The 12711-nt window shown below is 37.3% G+C and overlaps 1 pseudogene; it reads left to right on the forward strand.

Annotated features, from left to right (window-relative positions):
- Positions 1-4274: 4274 nt before the first annotated feature.
- The window catches only part of LOC126438173 (protein HIRA-like), a 450749-nt pseudogene continuing 442312 nt past the window's right edge, over positions 4275-12711 (forward strand).

The following is a 12711-nucleotide window of genomic DNA, read 5'->3' on the forward strand; positions in this document are numbered from 1 at the left end:
GAAATAGATCAGTGATGCATCGTGTAGCTTGTCAGCAATTGGCATTCTTTGCTCGACAGGTTCGGGAGACCTCTGAGCCAGAGCAAAGCGGATGTGAGGAGATATTTTATCTGACCAGATGGTGAGGAGAGTTGTGTCAGAGAGTAGATCGGCGCTGACCAGGGCACGTAGCTGTCTCCAGAGCTGGAAAGGTTTGTCGTTGCCTAGTTGCTCGACGTGGAGCACTTGCTTTGTTGCTGCCTCAGTTGAGCGTGCAAGCCGACGTAGAACTGTCTTTTTGGCTAGAGTGTACTCGGTAGATGAGTCTGGGGCGTCGACCAGGTCAGCAATCAAGTCCTCCTGGTCGTGCAGGTGGGTGATGAGACACAGAAACCTGGTTGACTCGTCGAGTTTGTAATGGTCGAACACTTCGTCCGCAATTTTGAACAAGGTTTTAGCTCTGTCGGGATTAAACGGCGGCAGCGTCGGTAAGCATTGTAGAATGTTTGGAAGAACAGATAGAGTTCGTTGGGGCACTGCCTGAAACGAGCTGTTGTTGCTGTAGTGTTCCAGGAGAGTGTGCCTCCAGGAGTTGTGGCAACGATGGCTGTTTGGGTGGCAGCGTGAAGGTGACACGTCGTGGTTGAGCATGATCCGTCGCGATGCAGAAGGCCGACGCGGGTGAGACACCGTAATGTGTCAACTGCGGTTGCGGAAGCTCAACGCGTAGCAGCTGTGTTCGGATTGATGTGTTGTGGAAGACCGACGCGGATGATGCACTGAGATGTTCCGAGAATGGTAGCGGAAGCTCGACTGGAACCGGCGCGGGGGCAACAGGTGAGAAAAAGTTCAAAGTTTGAGAATGCATGTTAGTCCGCGGAAAGCTCGACGAATGATCACAGCTGGGGCCTCCTGTGTTGCAGGGAGGCTACGGCGGTGTGGGCTGTCTGGTAGCACAGTGTGGGAAATGATGTCGAATGTGGGATGGAATGTGTGAATGTTCACTGCTCTTAGTCACTCCACTCAAAATGGTGTGTGGATAAGGTGAATGCCGTAGCACAAAACACTGAGGTGTAGCAGTGGGACGGAAGTGGAGGTCAGGCACAGATAACAAGTTATTGTTCCTGATGCAGGCCGAGGTATTGAAGTAGGAAGGAATGTGCTGATGCTGAACCAAGGCAGGCGTGGGCATGGTCGGATGCTGAGGAGGTTGACCTGTGAACAAAGCAGTTCTGGCCATGTGGCAGGTGTCCATGTGGTATTGCACGGATTGGGGCATGGCAAATCGTTGTCCTGGAGGCGGTAGGTTGTCCAACGAAGCATTTGCAGAAATCGGCATTGGTCCCGCACTGCACGGAGATCCGTAAGAGGTAACTGCACAGTCGATCAGGGAGGGCACATGTGGTGGGAACAAAGGCGTTTGATAGCCAGAGTCATGCACACTCCTAACCTCACTAATTGTTGCAGGCTCGAAAACACCAAGCGAAATGGGTGCAATCGTCGAGAGAGAGGCATCGTGTTGCAGTCCTGGCAGGTGTACATCACCCACAACACGATGCATGTCGATCAAAAAATCCGGCGTTAGGCGCTGGGCCTAAATCATTGTTCAAATGCTGTGTCGATGTAATACAAGCAAAAATAAGCAACGTGGAGGTCGCGGACACAGTAAAACGGCGAAAACGGAAGACATTACAACTCGGGGTCACCAGTGAGGGAAATGTTCGGGTTAGTTACACCAAACAACCTCCATTTAGCAGTAGTTCATTTATTCACCCAAACACAAGCAAGGCTCACAAAGAACTGACATGGCGGAACAGGCCAAAGATAATCTTAGCATAGTTCAAAGATGGATGCATCGATGTTGGTGTCGATTTCATATGCGCCACAACTGCACTGTATTCACCTATTTCCACAATCTCCTGACAAATGATCAGGGTATAAGTATTATATTCAAATGTTTTAGTTTTTTATCTTATACTTTCTGACATGTTCCACACTCACAAGAATAATCTCAGTTTTTGTGTCTATGGAAGAAAACTGAATCTAAGCTAATCTGGACTAATCAAGTAGACTACAAAATAGAACAATCAATTGATGTAATGAAGTCTATAGCCAGCACTTGGTGGGGTACTCATCTCTCTGTTCTGCTGATATTACACAGAGTACTAATAACAGTAGTACTAGACTAAGGAAGCTTTCTTTGTGGTAATGGTTCAAAAAAGCTCTGTCTAGATAATCTTCAATATTGTTGTCTTGGGATATGTAAATAAGGAATGCAATCCACAGCCATAAATGCATTGTTGGCTGAAGCAGTAGGAAAGCCCCTTTCAGAAAGAAGGCTTCAAATAACAAAGAAGATCTTACAATGGAAGAGACAAGACTCAGGTCTTACTTCACATCGTCTCCTACATCAATTACAATCACTGGATGTGTCAGTAGTTCAAATTCAAATCAATCTCACAACTGTAATCTTACCCTCCCACACATCACCATTAAAATTCACTGTCGGTTCATTATTTTCAAAAGCTTCGAGAGGCATAAGATGCACAAAAGAAAACCTTTTTAATAATCTTCATTATCTCGGTGTTGATGGTACCAAGTCTTGAATATAGGGTACATTCTTGAGGCTGAAATTTTTATAACGTTGCGGGTTCTAGTTGAACTGAATAACTGATGAAAATTTGCTATGAATATCTTTTTATTTTATCCCATTCTTTTATATCACACCGACTTTAGAATTCCACTTCAGAACATGAATTCACTTTGTTGTTGTCAAGATTAGAAATTCGTCTACTTCCATCAGAGGCATGCCCACTACTACTACATTCTGCAGTACTCACACTATTCCAAAGAGTTTACAAAGCAAAAGATTTTTATGTACTGTTTTGAAAAAAGAAGAATCATCACCAAGATATAACATTATTTTATAAATTAATCCAGAAATAAATTTAATAATTGGCATAAGATTGTGCAATTAATAACATGAATTTTAAATGTGCCAGAAATTTTGTAATTTCAAATATTTTTAAAACAAGAGTAATTTTAACTGTATGTACAGAGAAATAACAAATTAATTTCTTTTTACATATTTTAGCCCAAAACACAACACATCACATACCAAATCATTTGAAGTTCATTCAGTTAGACAGCTGATACAATGTTCACCTATACAATGAATCAAGAGAATACATGGCATAGGTTATTTCTATAAAAAAAAAAAAAGGGTAATGTTAGAGGAGAGTGACCCATTACACAACCTCTCCTTTTATTAGCAGCCATTCAAGAGGTCCAATTAAATTTCCATTCAGTTGCCAGTTGAGTAATGCTACAACTTTTTATTGTAACCTGACAAGGTGTTCTTCTTATGAATGGAACAAGGATGACATGAATTGAATTTTTGAAGTTTCTTCTAAGGCGTTGTTAATATTTACAGATGGGTCAAAAAGGAGATTCAGTGGTTCTGTTGGCTGTGCTTCTTTATGACCCGTAAATAGAACTTTGCAAACAATTTATCCTTCCAATACATTCTCCCATCTATATCACCGAAAAAATAGCCATGAAGGAGGCACTGTTACTAGGTAGACAAACAGGATATGGCAACATTGCAGTTATTTAAGATTCAAAAAGTGTTATTCTAACCAACAAAAATTCAAAATGGAACTATGATACAAACTTACATACAGCTGAAATTATTCACATGGTGATGCAAAGCAATGATAAAGGAATTCTATCTTCTTTCAATTGTATTCTCAGACTTTCAGACATAATAGAAAATGAATATGCAGATCAGGTTTGAAGTCAGTAGGAATTTTATATCACTCAAGAGTTTCTAAATCTGACCTCAGTCCATGGATCAAGGAAAAAAATTATTATTTATTCAAAAAAATGTTGGAAGCCATCTGTAGCCAATAAGGACAGCTTATATGCATTAATACAAGAATCTATCTCACATAAACCTTGATTCCTGGACAGAAATCTTTAAAGGAAATTAATAACTACTGTAATTTAGATATGGTTCAATCACTGATATTTTCCAGCCCAAATTCACCAAATTGGAGTCTTGGATTCCCCTTATTGTGACAGTGACAATATCTCCATGACAGCTCAAACAATATTTTCTTTGCTTGTCCAAAACACAGTATGCCTACTACCTTGTAGCTGCAAGACAATATTTAAATTTGTTACTTCAATTCAAATTGCGGCATAGATACTTAGATGTTCAAGAAAGTACCATTGAAAATATATTATTTAATCATTAAAATTTTCATTAAATTATATATGTAATATTAGTGGTTATGTGGTACTATTTACCAAGAGGTAAAGAAAACAAAAAACTAAAGAAAAACCTTGTATTTTACTTTGGATAAAAACAAACATAGAATCATTTATTCCACATAAAATTACAGATTTACGCAGAAATAAAGCAGAATGGAACAACATACTGACAGCGCAACTCAGAGTGCAGTACACACAAGTACTCACAATCAGAAAACAATGCAATGAATCAAGAGTTTCTGAATCTGATCTGTGACATGTTACGTCACAAAATTTTTAAGTTTTGACACATGCTATTCCACTTGATAATTGCCACAGAATCGAAATTGCGGTACTGGGTTTTAGAAATAAATAATTTTACAGTTAAATGGTGACCATGACAGCATGTACAAAATATTGTGTGACTGAACCTCAACTACGGAAGTTGATTTATTTATTTATTTATTTATTTATTTCGAGTTCTATATATCCATATGAGAATATATCTCTGGATATAGAACAAGTCTGTTTTTTACAAATTATTGTTTAGTGCACAAGTACATTGTTCTCATCATATAAATAATAGGAACATATAGGTTAACATATAACATTACGTGTGAGTTACTGTACTTTACTTCTGAATAAATATACAGTTATACATACAGATATACATACATTTCAGTTTTTAAATTACACTGTAGATAGATTAAGAATGATAAAGAATTATAAAGGCCACAAGAAAAGCATACTCAGGAAGCATTATGCATTTTGGCTTAGAAATTCGTCTATACTATAAAAAGATCCATCTAGAAGGAACTGCCTCAGCTTTTCTTTAAAGTGGGGTATGTTTCCAACCAGTTCTTCAATTATTGGTGGAAGGACATTAAAAATCTTGGTGCCACAGTCTAACACCCCCTCTGCACGATGCTCTTTGTTTTTACATCATAATGAATATCAAGTTTACTTCTGGTGATATAATTACGGTACAGACTATTGGATTTAAATAAATTGCTATTTTTTTGAAACAAAGCACATCAGAGAAAAATATATTGAGCAGTTTTTGTAAAGATTTGATCTCTAAATAGATTTCTGCATGAGTGCCTAGGATGTACTCTGCACATAATTCTTATCGCTCGCTTCTGTGCATGGAATAATTTTCTTGTCGACAATTGATTTCCCCAAATATTACACTGTAGGCCATAAGCTTATGGGAATAGCAAAAGTATGTTGTTTCTGTTGTGGTCACCTCTCTACTGCCTGATGTGTTTCTCAAGGCAAATGTTATTGAGTTTAACCTTTTCCACAGATCCTGAATTGGTAGTGCCACTTACGTTTGCTGCCTATATGCAGACCCAAGAATTTGGAAGACTCAACCTTTGTATTAGAGGAAAAAAGAACATAATTTGTCTTTTTTAGATTGATGGCAAGACCATTAGTCTCGAACCACTTGTCATAACTGCTATGGTAGTGTCATAAACGAACATGGTGAGTTTCCCATGTTCTGTGCATAGTGGTAGATCATTTATAAATATTAGAAAAAGAAGTGGGCCCAATACTGAGGCTTGAGGTACTCCAGTGGCAATGGAGCCCCAGCTGGAAGACACCATGCAGTACTTCCATGATTTCTTTCTGGTTTCTACCACACAGACAGGGTTCAAGCCATTTGCTTACTGTTCCACCCAATCCTAGGGTGTTGTCTTTATTCAGAAGAAAATGGTGACTTACACTGTCAAAAGCTTTTGACAGGTCACAAAATATTCGAACTGTCAGCATATTGTTATTTATAGATTCTAAAACATTGTCAACAAATGCATCCCCAGTTGATACCCTTTTTGAAAGCCAAACTGGCAACTGCTGAGGGTGCAATATTTACTAAGATGCTCAACCACTCTGTTGTGCACCAATTGGAAAAACTGAGAGTAATGAAATGGGTCAATAATTTGTAGCATCAATCTTTTCCCCCTTTCTATAAATTGGTCGTATAAGTCCACATTCTAACCTGTCAGGCAATACGCCTTCCTCCAGTGACATATTACAAATATGGCTGAGGACTGTACTTTTTCACTACAACAATATTTCTGTAACTTGGTGGAAATGTTATCAACTCCAACAGAGTTTTTACTTTTTAAAGACAGAATTACTTTTTCTATTTCTTTCACTGCCATTTTCCAAACATTTTGTTACTTAAGGTGTATCTTTATTTACAGTACCCAGTCACCCCATTTGTTTTGTGACTGTTAAGAAAAGGTTATTGAAAATATTAGCCAATATTTCAAGATCATCCACTGTATTGCACCCATTTCTTAAACTAGTAATTTCTTTGGCAGTTGATCTTTTCCCAGTCTCACATATTTCCATATGGTTTTCATTTTGTTAACCGATTTATCAATTTTCTCTTTGAAGTGCATGTTTCTTGATTTCTGTATCACTTTCCTTAACATCTTAGAGTCCACGTACCTTGCCTCTTCATGTCAGTATTGTTAGACAGTCTGGCTGACTTATAGAATTCTCTTTTTGTTTTACATGTGTACTCCATGACTTAAATGTAGTGTTAAACTTGTTTTCTGTGACTCTTTTCTTTGGCAACACTTCCTCAAAAAGACTTGTTATTTGATTAATAAAGACGATACATTTTGAGTTAACTTCTGTTGAATTATATATTTCAAACCAGTCTACTACTTGTTGCTCCTACCTATATGTCTACATTGTTTCTTTATTTACTGGTCTCAAAGTTTTTCAGATAGGTTGTAGTTTTATCTTAAGATCAAACTGAAGGAAAGTAAGAAGTACAACATCATGGTCTGACAGCCCACTTAAGACTTGACTGACTGACAAGCTGCTGTGCCTATACTTATTAACAAAACCATTATCAATAAGAGTACTTGAATGGTCAGGTAACCTAGTGGGAAATTCTACTATTTGCACTAATTTGTAAGCACTCATCAATTGCTCTAATTCTATTCTATCACTTATTTCAGTCAAGAAATTTAAATTAAAGTCACCTATTAATATGACTGAAATGTGTTTTTATACAATTTTGACAAAACTGCTTCACTCTGTTTGAGAAAGATTCCAAGATCCCCTGTAGTTACTCTATAAATTAACAATATCACAACTGGTCTCTTACTTGCTGTCAGCTCTATACACACACTTCAAAGTGTTGCTTAGTACAAATCAATATTTCTCTAATATGTTACTTTACTAGGTCACAAAACTTTTGTTTCCAGGCACGCACTTTACCACTAAAGTATGACGCCCACTCGTAAAATATAAATGAAATATAGTGTCATCTACATCATGTATTTAGTATTAAAAATACTGATTTTGGCGCCATATTTTCTTGTATTCAAAGTTCACCACCATACCACTAGGAGCGCTGCTGTCATTCTGTTTCCGTAGCGTTGTACTATTTATATTTTGATATTCTGTGCCTTAGTGTCAGACTCCGTCAGAATGAGCAGATCTTTGGTCTGCATCTTATTTATTATAGAGTTTATTTCAGTCAGAATGAAAATAAATTGTATTTAATGTCATAAAGACCTTTTGCATTGTGCAGGTTGCTGTTTTATTTGAAAATTAATATCTTTGATGGGTTACGCCTATCATTGATTGGTGTTGTTTTGCTTTCGTCAGAGGTGCAAGTGTATTGTGGATCTGGAGTATGGGAGTAAATACTTTTTATGTGGGTGTTGATGAGGATAACACGTTCACTCTTAATGATATTGAAGTGCAACGACAGCGAAAGTAAAGGAAGTGAAATGTCTGTACTGCGATTTAGGCTATGGAAATACGGAAGCGTCCGATCCCACCCGTCTGCTTTGACCCATGACGTCACAGATATGGCGGAAACAAACACAAACACACACACTTTCCACAAGAAGCCTAATGACACTAACGGGACAAGCGCGGGAAATGGGGTGTTTTGGGTGGGGGGCAAATTAAATATAATTAAATTTAGACGCCTTGCGTAGCTACAACGTGTAAGTGAAGACAGCCATGCATGAATAACGACCCACCTCCCCAGGGGTCATAACCCCTGCAACCCATAGAAGATAAAGATGCTTCAGTAGCTGATTAGTGTTTCTTGTCTTTTTAAAAAAAAAAAAAAAAAAAGTCTCACGGGATAGAACGAACAGATCAGAAAGATAAATATAATAAACTAAAACAGAAATTCGAGGAAACAGATAATTAAAATAAGTAATAAGTGTTATTAAATTTTTAAAAAAATCTCACAAGATAGAACAAACAGATCAGAAAAGTAAATAAAATAAGATAAAACAGACAGCCACACTCAAACCAAACTCCGCGCCTTCATGACGTCACACACAACACCTTTACGTCACGGGTCAAAGCTGACGCCTGGGATCGGACGCCTCTGTCGACCTTTAATTTTTTTCAGAACTTCCTATTTTCTCCGTTGACATCCATCCTGATGGATCCAGGTTTGCAACAGGAGGACAAGGTACTATTATGTGATGTATTTGGTATAATATGTTTGTGAACTTAATGTAAATCTTGTGTTTGACCAAAAGCATTTATTTATATGAACAGGACACCTCTTCCACGGTGCAAGTGTAGAAGAAAGATGTAGTAGCATCAGTGTGTTTTCGTAAAGATCTGCACCAAGAATAGAATAGATTTATTCACCCTTGAGAACAATTGAATGCACATATTTGTCTCTGTTATAGCCCAATAAAAAAATTTTGTGTGCGCATTCAGCAGCAAATGCACAGTATATTAATTTTATACATATAGATCACAAAGGACTAAGAATGTATTAGCCACTGCATAGGACTATGGTGCATAAGGGAACCAGAAATGAACAATTTGAAGCTATTTGATTTATCAACTATGCAGAACTATGTCCAAAAGAAGAAATGGATTAAGAAATTGTGAACTGTTGGTTGGTTTGTGGGATTGAAGGGACTACACTGCTACGGGTATCGGCCACTGTGAACTGTTAACAAAAAATTTGACTCTCAGAATATGGACCTTTTGAATATCACAGTTGTCAAGATGGTTTTCAGTTTGACACATTTGGTCCATGACAGTGCTACCAGTAGTTGGCTTTGCCATTAGTTTATTTCTATGTGCTTTATGATCAATTGACGGAAATCACAATTTGTCGACTATTACACCAGCTTTGTGTACAACAGCATTGTTACCCATGTATTTCATCTTTTTGCAGGTGGAGATTCTGGAAGAATTGTTATTTGGAATATGGCTCCAGTTGTTAGTCCAGAAATTGAAAATGATGAAAATATACCGAAAATGTTGTGCCAAATGGATAATCACCTAGGTATGCTTACAGCCTACACCTATTTGTTTCTTTCATTTTTTTAAGGAGCTATTTCTTACAACAAAATTTCAGATTAACATCAACTGTAATGATCACATGGTTTCTCAGATTTTCACTGCAATAACTGCAGGTGGTTCATTTTAAGTGACTGCTCATATATACATGAAGCTTGGTTTGTTCTGCACTCTGTACATCATAGATTGAAACTTCCTATGGGTTGACTCTTACACAGTAGATTACAGCAACCAGCCACTTTTTACAGTGCTATTTATTTATTTATTTAAACAGCACCGATATTGATTATGAACTGACAGGTTCATCTTCAGATGGCTAGTTCACGTTTTACATTAGCTTTTGCCTTTTGTTTCCCCAACGGATGAAATTTCATTGGGGTAATGGTGCATTACAATCAAAACAAGATGTGAGGCAATGTCTTTTTAACTATAATTGTGCCTCACAACAATTTTAAGTGAAGTAAAGAAATTATTAAAGGGAAGACATTCCGGTGAGTAACCGAAACATTCTGTAACTTTACAGGTGTCTTTGCTACAGGCTGTGTCTTTCCTAGTTCTTGGTAAGGGTTATTTAGTGCCCACATCCCCACACTTCCTTTGTTTCTGCATGCAATTCTTCCAAAATTGTCATTGGTGATTTGTCTATAATGTAATATAGCTTTTCTGAACATATCTTGCTAAACTAAAGTGTGTTAATGTGGAGGGAAAATAGATGTTGGGATGCGCTACATTTCATGGCATAACTACAACCTTTATTTTGTATTCACAGTTTTTAGTGTCTCTGCCTCACAGCCAATTTGTTGCCTCTAACAAAACCTAGACCTTGGGCTAATGTTACAGGTCAATTTGTTAACAAAGATGTGTTGTTGATGGGGGACGGAACTCAGTCACACTTGAACCTCATTTCCTTAACTCCTGAGGAAAAAAATCCTATGCGTATAGAACTCATTACCAAGCCCAATATGACCTTATAAAATGTAAAAGCCATAAAAATTCTGTAGTATGTGTGAATGATGGTACAAAAAACTTTTTGGTCTCTGTTTTTACCTAATACACAAGGCATAATCCGTATCACTTCAGGCAGGGGGGTTACCTTCATAGTCTCAGATGTTATTGAATTTAGCGTATGTTGAAATTCAGGAGTAAGTGAGAATCATGTATTTTTTTGTTTTCCCCACAAAAATTTCTGCCACTGAGATACAGGCCTCCAAAGATGACACTGTGAACACCATTTTGAAGATGCAAATTTTGGAATTTTTTAAAAAAATGCTGTATCTCTGTAAAAGTTCTAGATATTTTGTTAGAGTTTTTTTTTTATTTGAAAGATAATTGCTTTATGATGACAGTAGTAGCCTCCATTTGGACATATCTGTCAAAGTTCTTTTTCTTAATTTACAGTTTTTTTTTCCAAAAATGAATATATGATTTCAATGAAGTTGTTACTTACTAATTTCTTTGTTACAATGTTTATTTCCATTGTCTTTGTTGCAGTTATCTCTTATCACTTTCTTTGTTGCAGTTATTTTTTTCAGTCTCATTGTTGCAGATATTCTTACACTTTGTTGTAGTTTCTTGTCAGTTTCTTTATTGTGGTTGTTCATTGCAGGTTTCTGTATTGTAGTTGTTCAGTGCTAACTTGTTTTCTGAAAATGCTTCTAAGAAATCTGAGACCATACAGTAAGTTCTCTGTTTTCATGAGTAATTTGCCAGTTGACACAGTTGCAGTGTGTTTTGTGAAAAGGACTGTTTGAAATGTCTTCTGACTGGGGCCACAGAAGAGTGAAGTCTGCTGACTATTTGCATATCCATAAAAGACTGATATAAAACACAGACAAAAAAACAGACTTTACTCAAGTTGGGAATAAGTGTTCTCATTTGAAGAGTCTGTTTCAAAGTTAAGATGTTTCCAGTGATGAATTTTTGTGTTCTAAATGTTTTAACAGAATAACAACAATGATAGTATCTGAACAAGGTGAAGCCTCCCATGATGCAGGTGATGCAGATTTTGCATCAATAGAGGAAGAGTTAAATACCCTGAATCAGTCAACTACAGAGGTAGATGTTAGTCCTGTTTAGAAACTGTGATCAGTGAAGTCGAGCCACAAGCTCTTTGCCTCAAGAAAGCTCAGAGAAATTACTAAAGCAGTGGATGAATGCACTACAGCAAAACTGACCACACTCGTCAAAGTAAAAATTCCATCTTCAGAAGAAAATGAACCAAAGCACTCTTTCACCTCTTGCCAAGAATTTTCACAAATATCAATTCAGCTGTTGAATATTGTGCACCCTACAGTGAAAGGGTGCAAGTTTTAACTATTGTTCCAGAGACATTTTCAAAGAAAACAATTTTGAGCCATATTCCGTCAGTATCAAAGTACATTGTAGACAACTCAAGAAATGTGAGGTCAGTAAAAGGAGTCTTTGGAAGGCCACATCCCTATTAGGCCTATGTTCATCCTGTAGAAGCAGCTTAAGTTCAAATAGTGCAGTCATTTTATCTGGAAGATAAGTAGAACTGTTCTCGCCTGAGTGCCAACAAGAAAGACACTATATCTGTAACAGTTGAAAGTCAGAAAGTTATGTAAGTGAAGAGGTACATGACTGGTGGTATTAAAGAAACTTAATAGCAATTTATAAGAGCATCTATACAACTTCACATGTTGGGAGATCAAAATTTTATGCACTGCAATCCAAGTGGGTAGTTCCACACCCATCTAGAGATGTCTGTTTGTATGTGTACTGCGTGAATTTTGAACGTTGTATGGTAACTTTGAAGAACTTACTGGAGCACGTGACATATGACACCTTGGTTGTTGGGCGTGTGAAGTCATTAGTAGTCTGTTATGTAAAGCAAGATACTTGTTTGTTTCAAGAATTTGGCAACTGCCTTGGAAAGGGAGGACTGTCTTTACAGCCACTTGGCCGGAAGATGTAGCAGATAACTCTGCAGAAATTACATATGTGACATGGGAGGAAAGCAAACTAATTAAGAAAACTGTTGCCTCTGACAGTCTCATTGATGAACTTGGCAAATGGTCAGTGAAAGGAATAACACACCAGCATCTGAAGAAATTGCAAGAACAACACATTGCAGAAGTGAAAGGGTGTGTACAGGCTGAAGAACTATGTTTAGTTCTTCACTGTGATTTTGCTGATAACTGGTCT

This window comes from Schistocerca serialis, unplaced genomic scaffold (assembly GCF_023864345.2).
Source record: "Schistocerca serialis cubense isolate TAMUIC-IGC-003099 unplaced genomic scaffold, iqSchSeri2.2 HiC_scaffold_1261, whole genome shotgun sequence".
Classification (NCBI taxonomy): domain Eukaryota; kingdom Metazoa; phylum Arthropoda; class Insecta; order Orthoptera; family Acrididae; genus Schistocerca; species Schistocerca serialis.